At 24.9% G+C, this 18,773-nt stretch overlaps 2 protein-coding genes across 5 annotated transcripts in view; both read left to right on the forward strand.

Annotated features, from left to right (window-relative positions):
* LOC135952210 (protein CNPPD1) overlaps positions 1-18,773 on the forward strand; it is a 526,375-nt gene that overhangs the window by 372,394 nt on the left and 135,208 nt on the right. The gene's annotated exons all lie outside the window — the stretch shown is intronic.
* The window catches only part of sick (sickie), a 234,646-nt gene that overhangs the window by 96,405 nt on the left and 119,468 nt on the right, over positions 1-18,773 (forward strand). Inside the window, exon 1 of one of the 4 annotated variants that reach the window (XM_065502054.1) lies at positions 8,319-8,393. The exons of the other annotated variants lie outside the window; for them this stretch is intronic. The gene's annotated coding sequence lies outside the window, so the exon portion shown is untranslated. Of the gene's footprint in view, positions 1-8,318; positions 8,394-18,773 lie in introns of those variants that run through there. 4 annotated transcript variants of the gene reach the window in all.

Here is an 18,773-nt window from a genome sequence, read left to right on the forward strand (position 1 = left end):
ATAGACAGAAATGTTTTAAAAGCAATTAGTTGCATATGTTTTGAACAATGAAATATCAACCCATACGTAGTTTTATAATTTTTTTTTCTTTTCAATGCAAACAATTCTGAATTAAATTTCATATTCTTATTTTTAAAGCATTAATTAAAAAATATTATAAGCAAATGAATATTTTTGTTTACATCTTAAACTAGTTTAAACCACTTTTGTAAAATTCTGTTTCTGGTTGCATATGTTTTGACCACCACTGTATGAATATATGAATATATGAATATATGAATATATGAATATATGAATATATGAATATATGAATATATGAATATATGAATATATGAATATATGAATATATGAATATATGAATATATGAATATATGAATATATGAATATATGAATATATGAATATATGAATATATGAATATATGAATATATGAATATATGAATATATGAATATATGAATATATGAATATATGAATATATGAATATATGAATATATGAATATATGAATATATGAATATATGAATATATGAATATATGAATATATGAATATATGAATATATGAATATATGAATATATGAATATATGAATATATGAATATATGAATATATGAATATATGAATATATGAATATATGAATATATGAATATATGAATATATGAATATATGAATATATGAATATATGAATATATGAATATATGAATATATGAATATATGAATATATGAATATATGAATATATGAATATATGAATATATGAATATATGAATATATGAATATATGAATATATGAATATATGAATATATGAATATATGAATATATGAATATATGAATATATGAATATATGAATATATGAATATATGAATATATGAATATATGAATATATGAATATATGAATATATGAATATATGAATATATGAATATATGAATATATGAATATATGAATATATGAATATATGAATATATGAATATATGAATATATGAATATATGAATATATGAATATATGAATATATGAATATATGAATATATGAATATATGAATATATGAATATATGAATATATGAATATATGAATATATGAATATATGAATATATGAATATATGAATATATGAATATATGAATATATGAATATATGAATATATGAATATATGAATATATGAATATATGAATATATGAATATATGAATATATGAATATATGAATATATGAATATATGAATATATGAATATATGAATATATGAATATATGAATATATGAATATATGAATATATGAATATATGAATATATGAATATATGAATATATGAATATATGAATATATGAATATATGAATATATGAATATATGAATATATGAATATATGAATATATGAATATATGAATATATGAATATATGAATATATGACTATTACTATAAATATTACTATTTTTTTTAAACATTTTTTACTTCCTTTATAGCGAACTTTATTAATTCTTTACAAAATCCCCTTGTGCATAAAAGTGTCTTGCAAAATATCTTTGATTTTTTGTTTTGCTGATTTTTTTTCCTATAATTTAATACAGTTTATAAACATGATGTTGTCATGTTGTGTGTTTGAATGAATGAATGAATTAATATGAAATTTAATAGTAGCTGGGGCTCGTATGCCAGGTCTTAAGTGAGCGTAGGCGTTTCATAGTATAAGTTTTGTATTACCACATAAAAACAGCCATAGATACTGATGATATGTATGTATTTGCCTGCACATTGTAAAATACTCGTAATTTCATAAAATCAATTTCATTCGTATGAGTTATTAAATATTGCATTTACAATGAATGATATAGAATTGAAAACATTCATTCATTCATTCGTTCATTTACTTTATTTTATTTTGCTCAACAACACAGAGATTGTGTGCAAGATATCAGTTTGCCATGAAATCTATTTAAGCCAGATACTTTTTTGTTCCCCTGCCCGCCCCATCAAAACATTATTGTTTTGATGTGTGACATTTCAAATGTTTGTTATTGATTTAAACAGTTTTTGATTATAAAGGGAAATACTCGTTAATGAAATAAAAAAAAAATATTTAATCAATTTGTCTTGTTTTAATGATTTTCATTGGAAAAAAAGGGTGGTTTCGAAGAATTTTTTTGTTTTGTTGCCAGAAACCTGTTGGTTTTCTGTGTTTAGGTGTCATTACTATCTTGTGGCAGCTACCTACAGTTTGCAAAAATTTTAAAACAAATTTTATGTTAAATACATTTTTAACAAGTTTCGCTTTCATACTAAAAACTCAAATGGAAAATGCCAAATGAACACTTGCTGGTTTCAAAAAAAAAAATAAAAAAAAAAATTAATAACAAAAACAAGTACATATACGCCTTTGCCAGAAATCTTTAGATATTTAATAACAAGTTTTTGATTTTAGCAAAAGTTTTAAAAATAAAAATTTTTAATGAATGAATACACGTTACTCTCATACTACCTCCTCTTAAAAATAAAAATTTCGAAATAGCAAAAGACTAATTGTTGCTTTTATTTCGAAATTCTTTTAACTACTCGCAGTTACTTATAATTTTCATTGTCATTATTATTGTCTAGCTAAGATGATAATGATATTTAATGGTTTTAAAAGGGAGCTGTTTTTCCCATTTAGCATCCTTGAAAAGCTTTTAAAAGAGCATAATTTGACAGATAAAGTGACATTGCTCGAGACTCTTTTACCACACAAACACACACATGCTGCCAAAGTTCACTTCAGGATTGTTTAAGAAAATAACTAAAATTCAGCGTCATGCGCTCTAAGGCTTAAATAACTATCAAATAAGTTTAAATGGAGTTTTTGGAAAAGTTTTTGCCAGTTTTATTAGAGTTTATAAAAGTTAAAATGAAGACACAAAGTCATGAACAAAAGTCAATGAGAAATATTTTAATTATAAAGAGAGATTAAGGCTAGAGATTACAAAAAAAAATACACTATTTTTCTTTATTATAAAATACTTAATAAATATGAGTTAGTGCTAACAACTAATAGCAGCTACTTACTATAGATTGCTATTAGAAAATTAAAATTGCTATGAATATGTATTGAAAGAATCATACAAATTGGTCTATAAATGGCCAAGATATAAGCGAAAAATCAGGGACGCCTACATTCAAGAGGGCATGGCTTTAAATTGCAATCTGATGCTAAGTTCGCTATAATATATTAATATGGATACCTAATGATAGATATTTCAAAGTACATTGCAACGATGTATATAAGGCTATAGTAATTTGGACCTAAATGGGTCAAAATCGGGAAAAATATTTTTTAACCAAAAAAATTCTCTGCGAGTTGTTAAGTTTTACTTAATTAATTTGTCACATAGAAAACATCAGATCGACATGTTATACATCAATGGATAGACAATTTTGTCTATTTTTCAAAAATATTTATAACTTTTGACAATTAAAAAATTCATAGAATACTTTTAAGAAAAATATGACAAAAAATTATTTTTATTGAGATTTTGGAAAGATACAAATTTTTTAAATTTAAATAAAATTTTTATTTATGAATATTTTTTAATGAAATTTTTTAATTATATAGATTTTTCTATTGAAAATGGAAAAACAAAAACAAATATTGAAATTTATTATCAGGAATCCCGTAATTCCCAAACAAGTTTGGAAAAATCCCAAAAATGGGATATTTTAGTTTTTTGGCTATAATATCCATATCATTGGCGGGGTTATCGAAACTCTTTACAATATAATTAAGAACATATTAAGCCATCTAAAATGGTTTACTACATTTTGATATCGACTAAGCGATTTGAGATTTTTTTCCATAGTTGAAAAAAATACATAAAAAATAGGCGTCTTTTGGATGGACTTGCTGCCCTCACAGAAGACAAAAGTCTTCTATGAGTTTTCAAATAATAAACACTTTTAAGCATTTTTGAAATGCAGACACAACAACCTTTTCAACGATATATAATATGTTTAAATAATTGTTAACACATATCAATTTAATAGAGGCTAAATAACACTACTTAATTAAATTTTTGTAAAATAAAATTATTTTAATTTTTGCCTAAAAGTATTCTACGAATTTTAAAGTAATGAATATTTGTAAACATTTTTTCAAAGTACAAACAATTTCCTATTTAAGGATGTATAACATATCCAGCATAGTTTTTATTTGTGATAAATTATGGAAGCCTTAAAAACTTCACTTAGTAAAATGGCTTATTTTTGGTATTTGGTACAAAAGTCTTCGATGAATTTTCAAATAATAAACACTTTTAAACATTTTTGAAAAGCAGACACAATAACCTTTTCAACGCTATATAATATGTTTCAATAATTGTTTACTCATATCAATTTAAAGGAGGCTGAATAAATTTTAATTAAATTTTTGTAGAATAAAATTATTTTAATTTTTGCCTAAAAGTATTCTACGAATTTTTAAGTAATGAATATTTCTAAACATTTTTTCAAAGTACAAACAATTTCCTATTTAAGGATGTATAACATATCCAGCATAGTTTTTATTTGTGATAAATTATGGAAGCCTTAAAAACTTCACTTAGTTAAATGGCCGATTTTTTGTATTCTTCACAAAAGTTTTCTATGAATTTTCCAATAATAAACACTTTTTAACATTTTTGAAAAGCAGACACAATATCCTATTTAACGATATATAATATGTTTCAATAATTTTTTGCTCATATCAATTTAAAGGAGGCTGAATAACGCTACTTAGTTAAATTTGTGTAGAATAAAATTATTTTAATTTTTGCCTAAAAATATTCTACGAATTTTTAAGTAATGAATATTTGTAAACATTTTTTCAAAGCACAAACAATTTCCTATTTAAGGATGTATAACATATCCAGCTTAGTTTTTATTTGTGATAAATTATGGAAGCCTTAAAAACTTCACTTAGTAAAATGAATGATTTTTTGTATTCTTCACAAAAGTGTTCTATGAATTTTCAAATAATAAACACTTTTTAACATTTTTGAAAAGCAGACACAATATCCTATTTAACGATATATATATGTTTAAATAATTGTTTGCACATACCAATTAAAAGGTGGCTGAATAACACTACTTTGTTAAATTTTTGTAGAATAAAATTATTTTAATTTTTGCCCGAAAGTATTCTACGAATTTTTAAGTAATGAATATTTGTAAAAATTTTTTCAAAGTACAAACAATTTCCTATTTAAGGATGTATAACATATCCAGCTTATTTTTTATTTGTGATAAATTATGGAAGCCTTAAAAACTTCACTTAGTAAAATGGCTGATTTTTGGTATTTGGCACAAAAGTCTTCTATGAATTTTCAAATAATAAACACTTTTTAACATTTTTGAAAAGCAGACACAATAACCTTTTCAACGCTATATAATATGTTTCAATAATTTTTTGCTCATATCAATTTAAAGGAGGCTGAATAACGCTACATAGTTAAATTATTTTAATTTTTGCCTAAAAGTATTCTACGAATTTTTAAGTAATTAATATTTGTGAAAAATTTTTAATAGTTCTTATAATTTCCCATTTAATTATGTGTTATATGTCCAGCATATTTGTTGTTCGTAACAAATTATTGGAGTTTTAAGAAAAATTATTTATTAAAATTGCTGATTTTAGTTTGTATTTTCCACAAAATTTCTTCTATGAAATTTCGAGTAATGAAAATTTTTAAACAGTTTTGAAAAGTAGACACTATATCGTATTTAATGATATATAATATTATAAGTCTAGGTTATCATTTACTAATGACAAGTTAGTTTAGCTACAAACATTAGCAATAAGTGAAATTCTTTATTGTGGTTGTTTTGTGCAAAAGTCTTTTATGAATTTTTAAATATTGGAAATTTTGAAACATTTATGAAAAGTATATTCAATAAGCTATTCAATGATATATAACAAGTCAAACATTTATTTTATTTATGCCAATTTATGGGAGTCCCAAGTACCAGTACTTAAAAAAATTGCTAATATTTCATATTTTGCACAAAAATCTCTTATGAATTTTTAAATATGGCAAATTTGTAAACATTTTTGTAAATTATACACAATTTCCTTTGTAATGATATATAATAAGTCTTAGTTGTATTCTACGCACAATATAAAAAAGTCTCCAGTAACACAACTCGAACAATTTTTGAATTCTTTTAGTTTTGCTTAAAATTCTTCAATGAATTATTAAATAATGGAAATTTTTATTATTTTTTTGAAAAGTAGACACAATTACCTATTTAATGATGTATAATATGCTTAAAATATCTTTTATACATGTTAAATTATTGAAACCATAAGTAGCATTCCTTTTTAATGAAATACTTTGATATGTATTAATATCAATTAAAATTCTATAGCATACTTTTGTGGTTATTGCAAGTATAAAACCGTTTTTTGGATAGACCTGCTGCCCTCGGTATCAAAAAATTTAAATTTATTCATTTAAAATATTTTATGTAATGTTAGCTTTTCAGAAAGTATAAATTGTTCAGAAAGTATCTCAGAAATTGTTTAGATAACTTAACAAGTAAGAGAGCTATCTATATTCGGCTGTGCCGAATCTTATATACCCTTCACCAAATTATACTTAAAAATAAAAATTTTAAATATTTTTAGATAAACAAAATTTAATTTTTTTCCAAATTTGTTTTTTTAATTTTTTGGAAAAAAAAATTTTCGAATTGTTTTTTTAAAATTTAAAAAAAAAAAATTTCAATTTTTTTTTAATATTTAGCGAAAAAAAATTTTGGTGAAAAAAAAAAATTCGGATTAAAAAATATTTTTCCGATTTTGACCCATTGTAGGTCCAACTTACTATTATATAGGTCGTTGCAAAGGTCTTTGAAATATCTATCACTAGTTGATCGCCCCCGCGGCTTCGGCCGTTAGCTTTTACTAATGTTAGTTCTTCACCTGCCTGTTCTTATTTATTTGCAAATAAAATATCTAAATTTGTACTGCATACTTTTGGGAGCTTTTTTATTACAGTTGACTGGAGTTTTACACGGAATTTTTGAATTTTTTTCTTTACAAACCATCTCCTGAAAATTTCGAATCGAATACAATAAAAATTTGCCAAATCGCTCCAGCCGTTCTCACGTGATGCCATTACATACATGGACCATTTCATTTTTATATATGTATATAGATAGATTAGATATCCATATTGTCTATATTAATGACTTAGTAATCCAGATATAGGTAAAAAAATCGAGGTTGTCCTGGTTTTTTCCTTATATCCCAGCCATTTGTAGACTGATTTTCTCGATTTTAAACAGCAACCGAGCCGATAGAATTCCGGAGATATTGATTTATGAATCGTGTATGTAAGTTATTTGGGGGCTTCGAAAAGTTGATTTAAACAGACAGACGGACATGGTATTTTACAACTGAGTTAGGTCTGTGACAAAATTGTATTATATTTACGCTTGGTACTATTTAAAATATTTATTTTGCGAGGTCTAAGTACATAATTTGACACAAAAATGCTTATTTATTTCTTAGACCGTTATAATTCTGCATAAATTCAAATTGTAAAGCTTTTATCAAAAGCTTTTCTCTAACAATTAAATTCACCTCAAACATGTTGAGTAAAATAATACATTATAACTCTCTTAAAGAGCAAAAGCTTACAATTAATAGACTAAAACTCTCTTCAAAACAAACAAAACAACAAATATATTCTCTAAATTTTTCGAACATTGGACAATAACATTTGTTGCCGAAGGAAACCACCCTGAAAACGTATTTTGACTATCGGTTGGTGCGGTCGCAAAAATATTTAATATAATTGCTGGTCTCAAAATTAAAACGAGATATTCTAAATAATAAATAAAAATAAATAAAAAAATATACGTTATTTTAAAAAAAAAAAATAAAAAAAATTTACAAAATTTTTATTTGAAAAAAAATTCTTAAAATTTCGAAAAAAAAAATTATATTATTAATGAATGCTTTAAGTGTCCTTTTTGTTGCCTCAAACCTTGTAATTTCAAGAAAAAACAGTTTTTTTGTTTTGTTTGTTTTTCGTTTGTAAGAAGTGCTTTAACCTTTTGGGCAAATATTTAAATAAAGGCTTGTGTAGTTTTAGTTTTAGACGAGTGCAGAAGTGTATGTGCAAATATAAGCTTGTTTAACCAAAAAAATAAAAGAAAAATGCATACCAACAAATAAAAACGTTGCATATTTTAAGGCTGACAAGCTCATAGTATTTAAAGAGAGTAATAAAGCAAGCATTTGCAAATTAAAAATTCAAATAAAGTTACAAAGAAAACTAACTAAAAAAAATTTAATTAAAACAGAAGAGAAATTAACAAATTATACCCTGAAATTCCAAAAATTTAAACAATTTCTTACTAAGGATACTTCTATATGATGGTTTTCATCCCAACCGTGTAAAGGTAAAGGTCAAGTTTGTTACAAAATTCTGAAAATTGTAAAAATTCGTTGCAGAAATGTAGTTGTTAATCGCAATATAGTTGTAGGAGTGTTGGCAGTATATTTTCTGTGTATTGCTATAATAGGAGTGTTCTTGCTGTTCAGCCAACTAAATCAATATTGCAACTTTTGTAGTGCTGGTGATGATGATGATGATGCTGCTGCTACTTGTACTATTGCTGGCATTGTTTCCCATGTATAAAAACTAAAATAACGAGGTTTTTATTGTTAAAAACTATACATATGTAGGTGCTTGTAAAAAACATTAAAAACACAAAAAATATAGCAAGAAAAAAATCCATATGTAATATATGTGAAGGTTTTAGCTGTTGAAGGTAGCTTTTATTAAGACTTGCTCTTAAAAGTATGCTGCAAAAAAGGGAAATCATCAACAAAAAAAACAACAAAAATTTATGATCAAACATATTCAAGGTTCATTCATTCAAAAGCTAAGAGAAAATATTAATAAAACTACCAAAATATGTTAAAAACCTTTAAACTATAAATTAAAGCATACTTTCAGGCGGCTAAATATTATATTACAATAATCTTAATTTAGATACATTTTAATAACCATAGAACTTTCAAACTACAAAACCGATCAACATCAAACTTAAAACATTAATAGAGAACTAGATAAGCTTTTAGAATATTATCAAAGAAAATACCAAAATCAAACACAGAAAGAGCTACTTTAACACAAAGTTATTTATATAATATGAAAGATTATTTTGGAAACATTAATTGATGTTAAAGATTTTTAACTATTTAATTATGAAATTTTCTATAAAATCTTAAAATTTCTTTAGATCAGGAGTTAGACTTTCAGAATTTGTTAAGCGGGGTTAACATACTTAAATACAAAGGGGCATATAGCCAGCCAAAGTGAAATCGCTCAACTGTGAACAACTTTTACAAAATACAAACCGTCTTTAAACAAATTTTTCTCCGATTTTTACAAAACTTAAGAAATCAAAAGAAAAGAAGTTAGGCTCTCTTCATATTACTTCTACAGATATCTTACTTAAACTCTGTGAGCTTTACAGTATCACAAAGTTCAGCAACTTCATGTAATTCATATTTAGAATGACTTGAAAAGTACAAACGTTTTATTAATATTTTTATAAATATTAAAAAGCACGATGTTTTCTTAAACGATTTCAGGTTTTTACATTAATTTTTTTGGCGGGTTGTTGGCCTTAAAAACTTCACTTAGTAAAATGGCTGATTTTTGGTATTTGGCACAAAAGTCTTCTATGAATTTTCAAATAATAAACACTTTTAAACATTTTTGAAAAGCAGACACAATATGCTTTTCAACGATATATAATATGTTTAAATAATTGTTAACACATATCAATTTAATAGAGGCTAAATAACACTACTTAATTAAATTTTTGTAGAATTAAATTATTTTAATTTTTGCCTAAAAGTATTCTACAAATTTTTAAGTAATGAATATTTGTAAAAATTTTTTCAAAGTACAAACAATTTCCTATTTAAGGATGTATAACATATCCAGCATAGTTTTTATTTGTGTTAAATTATGGAAGCCTTAAAAACTTCACTTAGTAAAATGGCTGATTTTTGGTATTTTGCACAAAAGTCTTCTATGAATTTTCCAATAATGAAAATGTTAAAACAGTTTTGAAAAGCAGCCTCAATAACCTTTTCAACGCTATATAATATGTTTCAATAATTTTTTGCTCATATCAATTTAAAGGAGGTCTAATAACACTACTTAGTTAAATTTTTCTATTATTTTAATTTTTGCATAAAAGTATTCTACGAATTTTTAAGTAATGAATATTTGTAAACATTTTTTCAAAGTACAAACAATTTGCTATTTAAAGATGTATAACATATTCAGCATAGTTTTTATTTGTGATAAATTATGGAAGCCTTAAAAACATCACTTAGTAAAATGGCTGATTTTTTGTATTTGGCACAAAAGTCTTCTATGAATTTGTCAATAATAAAAACTTTTAAACATTTTTGAAAAGCAGACACAATAACCTTTTCAATGATATATAATATGTTTCAATAATTTATTGCTCATATCAATTTAATAGAGGCTAAATAACACTACTTAATTAAATTTTTGTAGAATAAAATTATTTAAATTTTTGCCTAAAAGTATTCTACGAATTTTTAAGTAATTAATATTTGTAAACATTTTGTAAAAGTAAAAACAATTTCCAATTTAAAGTTGTATAACATATACTACATAATTTTTATTTGTGATCAATTATTGTAGCCTTAAAAACAGCACTTATTCAAATTGCTGATTTTTTGTAATTTTCACAAAAGTCTTCTATGAATTTTCAAATAATGAACACTTTTAAACATTTTTGAAAAGCAGACACAATAACCTCTTCAATGATATATAATATGTTTAAATAATTGTTAACACATATCAATTTAATTGAGTCTAAATAACACTACTTAGTTAAATTTTTGTAGAATAAAATTATTGTAATTTTTGCCTAAAAGTATTCTACGAATTTTTAAGTAATGAATATTTGTGAAAAAATTTTAATAGTTCTTATAATTTCCCATTTAATTATGTGTCATATGTCCAGCATATTTGTGGTTCGTAACAAATTATTGGAGTTTTAAGAAAAATTATTTATTAAAATTGCTGATTTTAGTTTGTATTTTGCACAAAATTCTTCTATGAATTTTCGAGTAATGAAAATTTTTAAACAGTTTCGAAAAGTAGACACTATATCCTATTTAATGATATATAATATAATAAGTCTAGGTTAACATTTACTAATGACAAGTTAGTTTAGCTACAAACACTAGTAATAAGTGAAATTCTACATTGTGGTTGTTTTGTGAAAAAGTCTTTTATGAATTTTTAAGTATTGGAAATTTTGAAACATTTTTGAAAACTGCACCTAATAACCTGTTTAATGATATATAACATTTCTAAAATTTATTTTATTTATGTCAATTTATGGAAGTCCCAAGTACAAGTACTTAGTAAAATTGCTAATATTTAATATTTTGCACAAAAGTCTCTTATGAATTTTTAAATTTGGCATATTTGTAAATATTTTTGTTAAGTATACATAATTTCCTTTTTAGTGATATATAATAACCCTTAGTTGTATTCTACACACAATATAAAAAAGTCTCCAGTAACACAACTCGAAAAATTGTTGATTACTTTTGGTTTTGCTTAAAATTCTTCAATGAATTATTAAATAATGGAAATTTTTATTATTTTTTTGAAAAGTAGACACAATTACTTATTTAATGATGTATAATATGTCTAAAATATCTTTTATACATATTAAATTATTGAAACCATAAGTAGCATTCCATTTTAATGAAATACTTTACTTGGTTTTAATATTAATTCAAATTATGTAGCATACTTTTGTGGTTATTGCAAGTATAAAACATTTTAGGATTTATTTTAAAAATAGACACAATTACCTATTTAATGATGTATAATATGTTTAAAATATCTTTTAGACATATTAAATTAGTGACATCACAAGTAGCTTTACTTAAAAAAAATTTCAATTCAACTTGGCTCAAGTTTTCTTAATGTTTTTAATAAAAACTTAACAAAAACCATTAAGTTGTTTTATATTATTACAATTTTGTTTAAATTTTTTTTATTAAACCCTTTTTAAATGAAATACTTTACTTACTATTAATATTAATTCAAATTGTGTAGCATACTTTTGTGGTTATTGCAAGCATGGAAAAACTATAGCCTACATCGTAGGATTTTAGCAATAAAATGTTATTATTGTTAATAAAAATATTATAGAAAGTTTTAATTCGACTAATTAAATGTTTTCTTGGTAAAAATATGCAAGTGCTTTATTATACAAATATGTACTTTAATTAGAAGTAAAACTAATTAAAATTTTGTATTATTCAGTTGTAGGGGTTTAACACTAAAATCACTGTTTTTCAGTTAAACAAAATTTAATGAGCACTTTAGAAAAGCAACAATTTTGTTTATGAAAAATTTTAATATAAAATATGAGACCTGAAAATTTAATATTTAAAATTGTGTAGCCTACTTTTATGATCAAAATTCATTAAAAAATTATAGCATACTTTTAGGCTTTCTTTAATCTCTAAAATTTTCCTGATTTCTTTTAAATAATTCCTTTACCTTTAACAATTTTAAAGTATATTTCATTTATTTGTTGATTATCCTTAACGTTTGCCAATCTTTATTACAAAAACTGTCATCTATGACACACAAATTTCCTATTTCATGCTTATTAGCTCACAACTTACAGTTCATTAGTTAACAACTACTAGCTTTAACTCACTCACTCACTCCCCTCTGGAATTTGTTTTTTTTCAGCACATAATGTTATTTTCTTTTAACATTATTTTCTTTCCTTGCCAGGCTACAAACTAAGTACATAAAATTGTTATTTGTAATGTATTTAAGGGCTAAAAAAAACAGCAAAAACAAACAGGCATAATTAAACGTTTAATTTAAGAGCAATGAACTCATGTTCCAAGTTAAAACAGGATATACAAAATACATTTACAAGAAACAATATTAAAAAGGAACAGGCCATACAAACTTAAAGAGAAAGGACATTAAACAACAACAAATAAAAATAGCTCTCATTAAAATTTGTCTTTAATGCAAGGAAGAACACAAAAAAAATTCTCCTAAAACTAATGGTTCAATTTCGATGTTTGAGTGTTAGCATATTTTTAGGGGCCAGAGGGAGGTAGTGTGTTTCAAAGTACTGTACTTTATTTATTGCCTCATTGTATGTTAATAATGGCGGGAAAACCAAACAGAGACATTACCAAGACAATTTTGCTTAACATGCAATTATTTTCAGGCCAAAAAAGGAGATAGAAAAAAAAATAACATGAGAAAGAAATTACAAATTGCTTAAAACAAATTTATTGGGTAAATAGAGCACAGTCTTATGTATTTCATATTCTAAACATAATTTAAGTTAGAATTATTAGAAAGGGTTTTAATGAATTATGTGTGTCAGAAACTTGAGTAAACAACCAGAATGAAAAATTTTAGTTAGAGGGGTTGCTTGAGATTTTAATATAAGAGTTAACCTAGGCATATTATACATCATTAAAAAGGAAATTATGCCTACTTTCCAAAAATGTATAAAAACTTAAATTATTCATAAATTCGTTGAAGAGTTTTAAACAAAATAACAAAAGTTACCATTTTTACTAAGTAGTGTTATTTAGGCTCCATTAAATTGATATGAGCAAAAAATTATTGAAACATATTATATATCATTAAATAGGTTATTGTGTCTACATTTCCAAACTGTTTTAACATTTTCAATATTTAAAAATTCATAGAACACTTTTGTGCAAAATACAAAAAAACAGCAATTTTACTAAGTTATGTTTTTTAAGGCTTCCATAATTTATCACAAATAAAAACTATGCTGGATATTTTATACATCTTTAAATACGAAATTGTTTGTACTTTGAAAAAATGTTTACAAATATTCATTACTTAAAAATTCGTAGAATACTTTTAGGCAAAAATTTAAATAATTTTATTCTACAAAAATTTAACTAAGTAGCGTTATTCAGCCTCCTTTAAATTGATATGAGTAACAAATTATTGAAACATATTATATATCGTTAAAAAGGCTATTGTGTCTGCTTTTCAAAAATGTATAAACATTTTCATTATTTAAAAATTCATAGAAGACCTTTGTGCCAAATACCAAAAATCAGCCATTTTACTAAGAGATGTTTTTTTCAGGCTCCAATAATTTATCACAAATACAAATTATGCTGGATATGTTATACATTCTTAAAAAATGTTTACAAATATTCATTATTTAAAAATTCGTAGAATACTTTTAGGCAAAAATAAAAATAATTTTATTCTATAAAAATTTAACTAAGTAGTGTTATTAGGCCTCCTTTAAATTGATATATGTTAACAATTAATTAAACATATTATATATCATTAAATAGGTTATTGTGTCTGCTTGTCAAAAATGTTTAAAAGTGTTCATTATTTGAAAATTCATAAAACACTTTTGTGCAAAATACAAAAAATCACCAATTTTACTAAGTTATGTTTTTAAGGCTTCCATAATTTATCATAAATAAAAACTATGCTGGATATGTTATACATATTTAAATAGGAAATTGTTTGTACTTTGAAAAAATGTTTACAAATGTTCATTACTTAAAAATTCGTAGAATACTTTTGGGCAAAAATTAAAATAATTTTATTCTGCAAAAATTTCAGTAAGTAGCGTTATTCAGACTCCTTGAAATTGATATGAGCAAAAAATTATTGAAACATATTATATATCGTTTAAAAGGATATTGTGTCTGCTTTTCAAAAATGTTTAAAAGTGTTCATTATTTGAAAATTCATAGAAGACTTTTGTGCCAAATACCAAAAATCAGCCATTTTTTAGGCCAAAAACCCCCCAAAAAAATTCAAGAAAAAAACTGAAATCGTTAAAGAAAGATCAGTATTCTACGTGCTTTTTAATATTTATAAAAATATTAATAAATCGTTTGTACTTTTCAAGTCATTCTAAATACGAATTACACGAAGTTGCTGATCTTTGTGATACTGTAAAGCTCGCTGAGTTTATGTAAGATATCTGTAGAAGTAATATCAAGAGAGCCTAACTTATTTTCTCTTGATTTCTTAAGTTTTCTAAAAATCGGTAGAACAAATTTTTTAAAGACGGTTTGTATTTTGTAAAAGTTGTTTACAGTTGAGCGATTTGACTTTGGCTGGCTATATGCCCCTTTGTATTTAAGTATGTTAACCCCGCTTAACAAATTCTAAAAGCCTAACTCCTGGTCTAAATAAATTTTAAGATTTTATAGGAAATTTACTTAATCAAATAGTTAAAAATCTTTGAAATAAATTAATGTTTCCAAAATAATCTCATATGATATAAATAACTTTGTGTTAAAGTAGCTTTTTCTGTGTTTGATTTTGACATTTTCTTTCATCATACTCTAAAAGCTTAACTTGTTCTCTATTAATGTATTAAGTTTGGTGTTGATCGGTTTTGTAGTTTGAAAGTTCTATAGTTATTAAAATGTATCTAAATTAAGATATTTGTAATATATTATTTAGCTGCCTGAAAGTATGCTTTAATACTTTAAAACTTACTTAATACTTAAACTTACTTTATATTCATAATATTTCCTAAAAATAATTGTATTTTTTGGTTTAGATTAAGTCTCAAGTGACATTTTCATATTTGTAACATGATTGGGCATGTAATTTTCATTATATGTGGCTTGCTCTACATTATTAGCATACTTTAGGGGTTTCATATTGCTGTTAATATTTGATATCACAAAATAACTACACAACATAATAAGTGTTATGCTTAATTTTAATTATATTTGTTGCCTATTTTTAGGGTTTCAAATTTCTAAAGGAAATTTTAACATTATAATTCGTATTATTATGTTTATAAAACAAAGCAATTTATTAGTGTTTTGCTAAATTAACAAGCTTTTGTAAAAAGCCATATTAAAATGTTTAGAAAGCTTATATTTTTTGGTTTAAATGCTTAATTCAACATCTATAGCATATCTTAAGGTGTTTTGTTAAATTTCTTTAAATAAACTATAGTTCTAGTTGAAAATATTTTTAGTTTTCTTAGTTTATTTGCAAAATACAAAATTTCTTTGTAATTTATAAAACATTCGGGTTTGATGTCTACACCAGAGACTAATTTATTGACCATTTGATATGGTTCCCTCCTTCTCCAACCAAAAATACGAACATCAATACAAAATTATACCCAAAGAATTGGTAAAAGAAATATATGGATGATTCCAACAACCAAAAAAAGTAATAAATATATAAAATTCCCCAATGAAAAGTTACTTGAAATAAAAACATAGAGACAACATAAAAATACGTTGCAAAACAAAGTGAAAATTTCTCTCTCACAATGAACGCAAAAGAACGAAATGGCAATAAAATATTTACAGACAGATGTTGCAAACAAAAAATAAAAAACACACAAAATGGAAGAACATTCTACTTTTTTTTTTTGTTAAGGGAAAACAGCAACAGGATGTTTATGGCTTTAAGGATATAACAACAACAAAAGTTTCAGTTATACATTTTCAAGTATATAAAGAAAAGTAGAAAATTGTTTTTCTTTAACCACCTAGATTTGGTGTTATTTGTTATAGATTATTGTTAAGAAATTGAGTTTAAACAATACCAGTTTGCACACAGTTGTTTGCTTGTGGTTGGGTAAATAAATAATTTGTTTGAAAAGCCTTAAAGTAGTTACAAAACAGACAAGAGAAAGTAACCTGTATACAAGAAACTTAATAAAAGTTAGATTTTTGCAAAGATTTTTGTATCAAGAAAGACACCAGAAATCACATTAGGTTAGCTAACGTATGTTATTAGTAAATAAAGCATACTTTAAGGGTTTATGTAATACCGAGAAGTTTGCATTGCAAATTCCTATATATTAATTCTTAAACTAAGATTTCTAGAAACTTTTTTAAGCATATTATTTATGCTTATTAATTTCGGTAAACTAATATATTTTAAAATTTAGTTTCAATATCAACTACTTCCTATTTACCTACTTTAACTAACAACTTTTAGTAGCTACTACAAAATTCTATTTAATTTACACATCAAAATTTCAACAATTGCATTTGTTTAAAAACTTTTTCCTTGTTACCAACCATTTTAACAGCAACTACCATAATTTTAAGTAAATTCACAAACTTTTACCTATTTCATATTATTGCATATGTTAGGGGGCTGTGAATTGTATACTGCCTTGCTGCCTAGACAGCTAATAGGTAGGGAAGGGAGTTTTTAACCAAGTTTAAGTAAACTAAACAAAACACATTAAAACAGCCTGAAGCCACTAACTGGCTGTAGTAACCTACATACATAATCATTAAGGTTTTATGAATACAAGTACAATAAAAAAGGGAAAAAAGGATATTTTAACAGCAACAAAAACAAGAAATTCATAATAAAATAAGAGGAAATTTAAACGACAAGTGTAATGAATAAAATTTTTCATAATGTATAAAACTTTTAGCAAGGAGTTAAAAAAAGGAAATTACAATAAATATAGAACTAAAACAGAACTAGAACAGAACTAGAACAGAACTAGAACAGAACTAGAACAGAACTAGAACAGAACTAGAACAGAACTAGAACAGAACTAGAACAGAACTAGAACAGAACTAGAACAGAACTAGAACAGAACTAGAACAGAACTAGAACAGAACTAGAACAGAACTAGAACAGAACTAGAACAGAACTAGAACAGAACTAGAACAGAACTAGAACAGAACTAGAACAGAACTTGAACAGAACTAGAACAGAACTAGAACAGAACTAGAACAGAACTAGAACAGAACTAGAACAGAACTAGAACAGAACTAGAACAGAACTAGAACAGAACTAGAACAGAACTAGAACAGAACTAGAACAGAACTAGAACAGAACTAGAACAGAACTAGAACAGAACTAGAACAGAACTAGAACAGAACTAGAACAGAACTAGAACAGAACTAGAACAGAACTAGAACAGAACTAGAACAGAACTAGAACAGAACTAGAACAGAACTAGAACAGAACTAGAACAGAACTAGAACAGAACTAGAACAGAACTAGAACAGAACTAGAACAGAACTAGAACAGAACTAGAACAGAACTAGAACAGAACTAGAACAGAACTAGAACAGAACTAGAACAGAACTAGAACAGAACTAGAACAGAACTAGAACAGAACTAGAACAGAACTAGAACAGAACTAGAACAGAACTAGAACAGAACTAGAACAGAACTAGAACAGAACTAGAACAGAACTAGAACAGAACTAGAACAGAACTAGAACAGAACTAGAACAGAACTAGAACAGAACTAGAACAGAACTAGAACAGAACTAGAACAGAACTAGAACAGAACTAGAACAGAACTAGAACAGAACTAGAACAGAACTAGAACAGAACTAGAACAGAACTAGAACAGAACTAGAACAGAACTAGAACAGAACTAGAACAGAACTAGAACAGAACTAGAACAGAACTAGAACAGAACTAGAACAGAACTAGAACAGAACTAGAACAGAACTAGAACAGAACTAGAACAGAACTAGAACAGAACTAGAACAGAACTAGAACAGAACTAGAACAGAACTAGAACAGAACTAGAACAGAACTAGAACAGAACTAGAACAGAACTAGAACAGAACTAGAACAGAACTAGAACAGAACTAGAACAGAACTAGAACAGAACTAGAACAGAACTAGAACAGAACTAGAACAGAACTAGAACAGAACTAGAACAGAACTAGAACGTAACTAGAATAGAA

Source organism: Calliphora vicina, chromosome 2 (assembly GCF_958450345.1).
Source record: "Calliphora vicina chromosome 2, idCalVici1.1, whole genome shotgun sequence".
In the NCBI taxonomy this organism is placed as follows: domain Eukaryota; kingdom Metazoa; phylum Arthropoda; class Insecta; order Diptera; family Calliphoridae; genus Calliphora; species Calliphora vicina.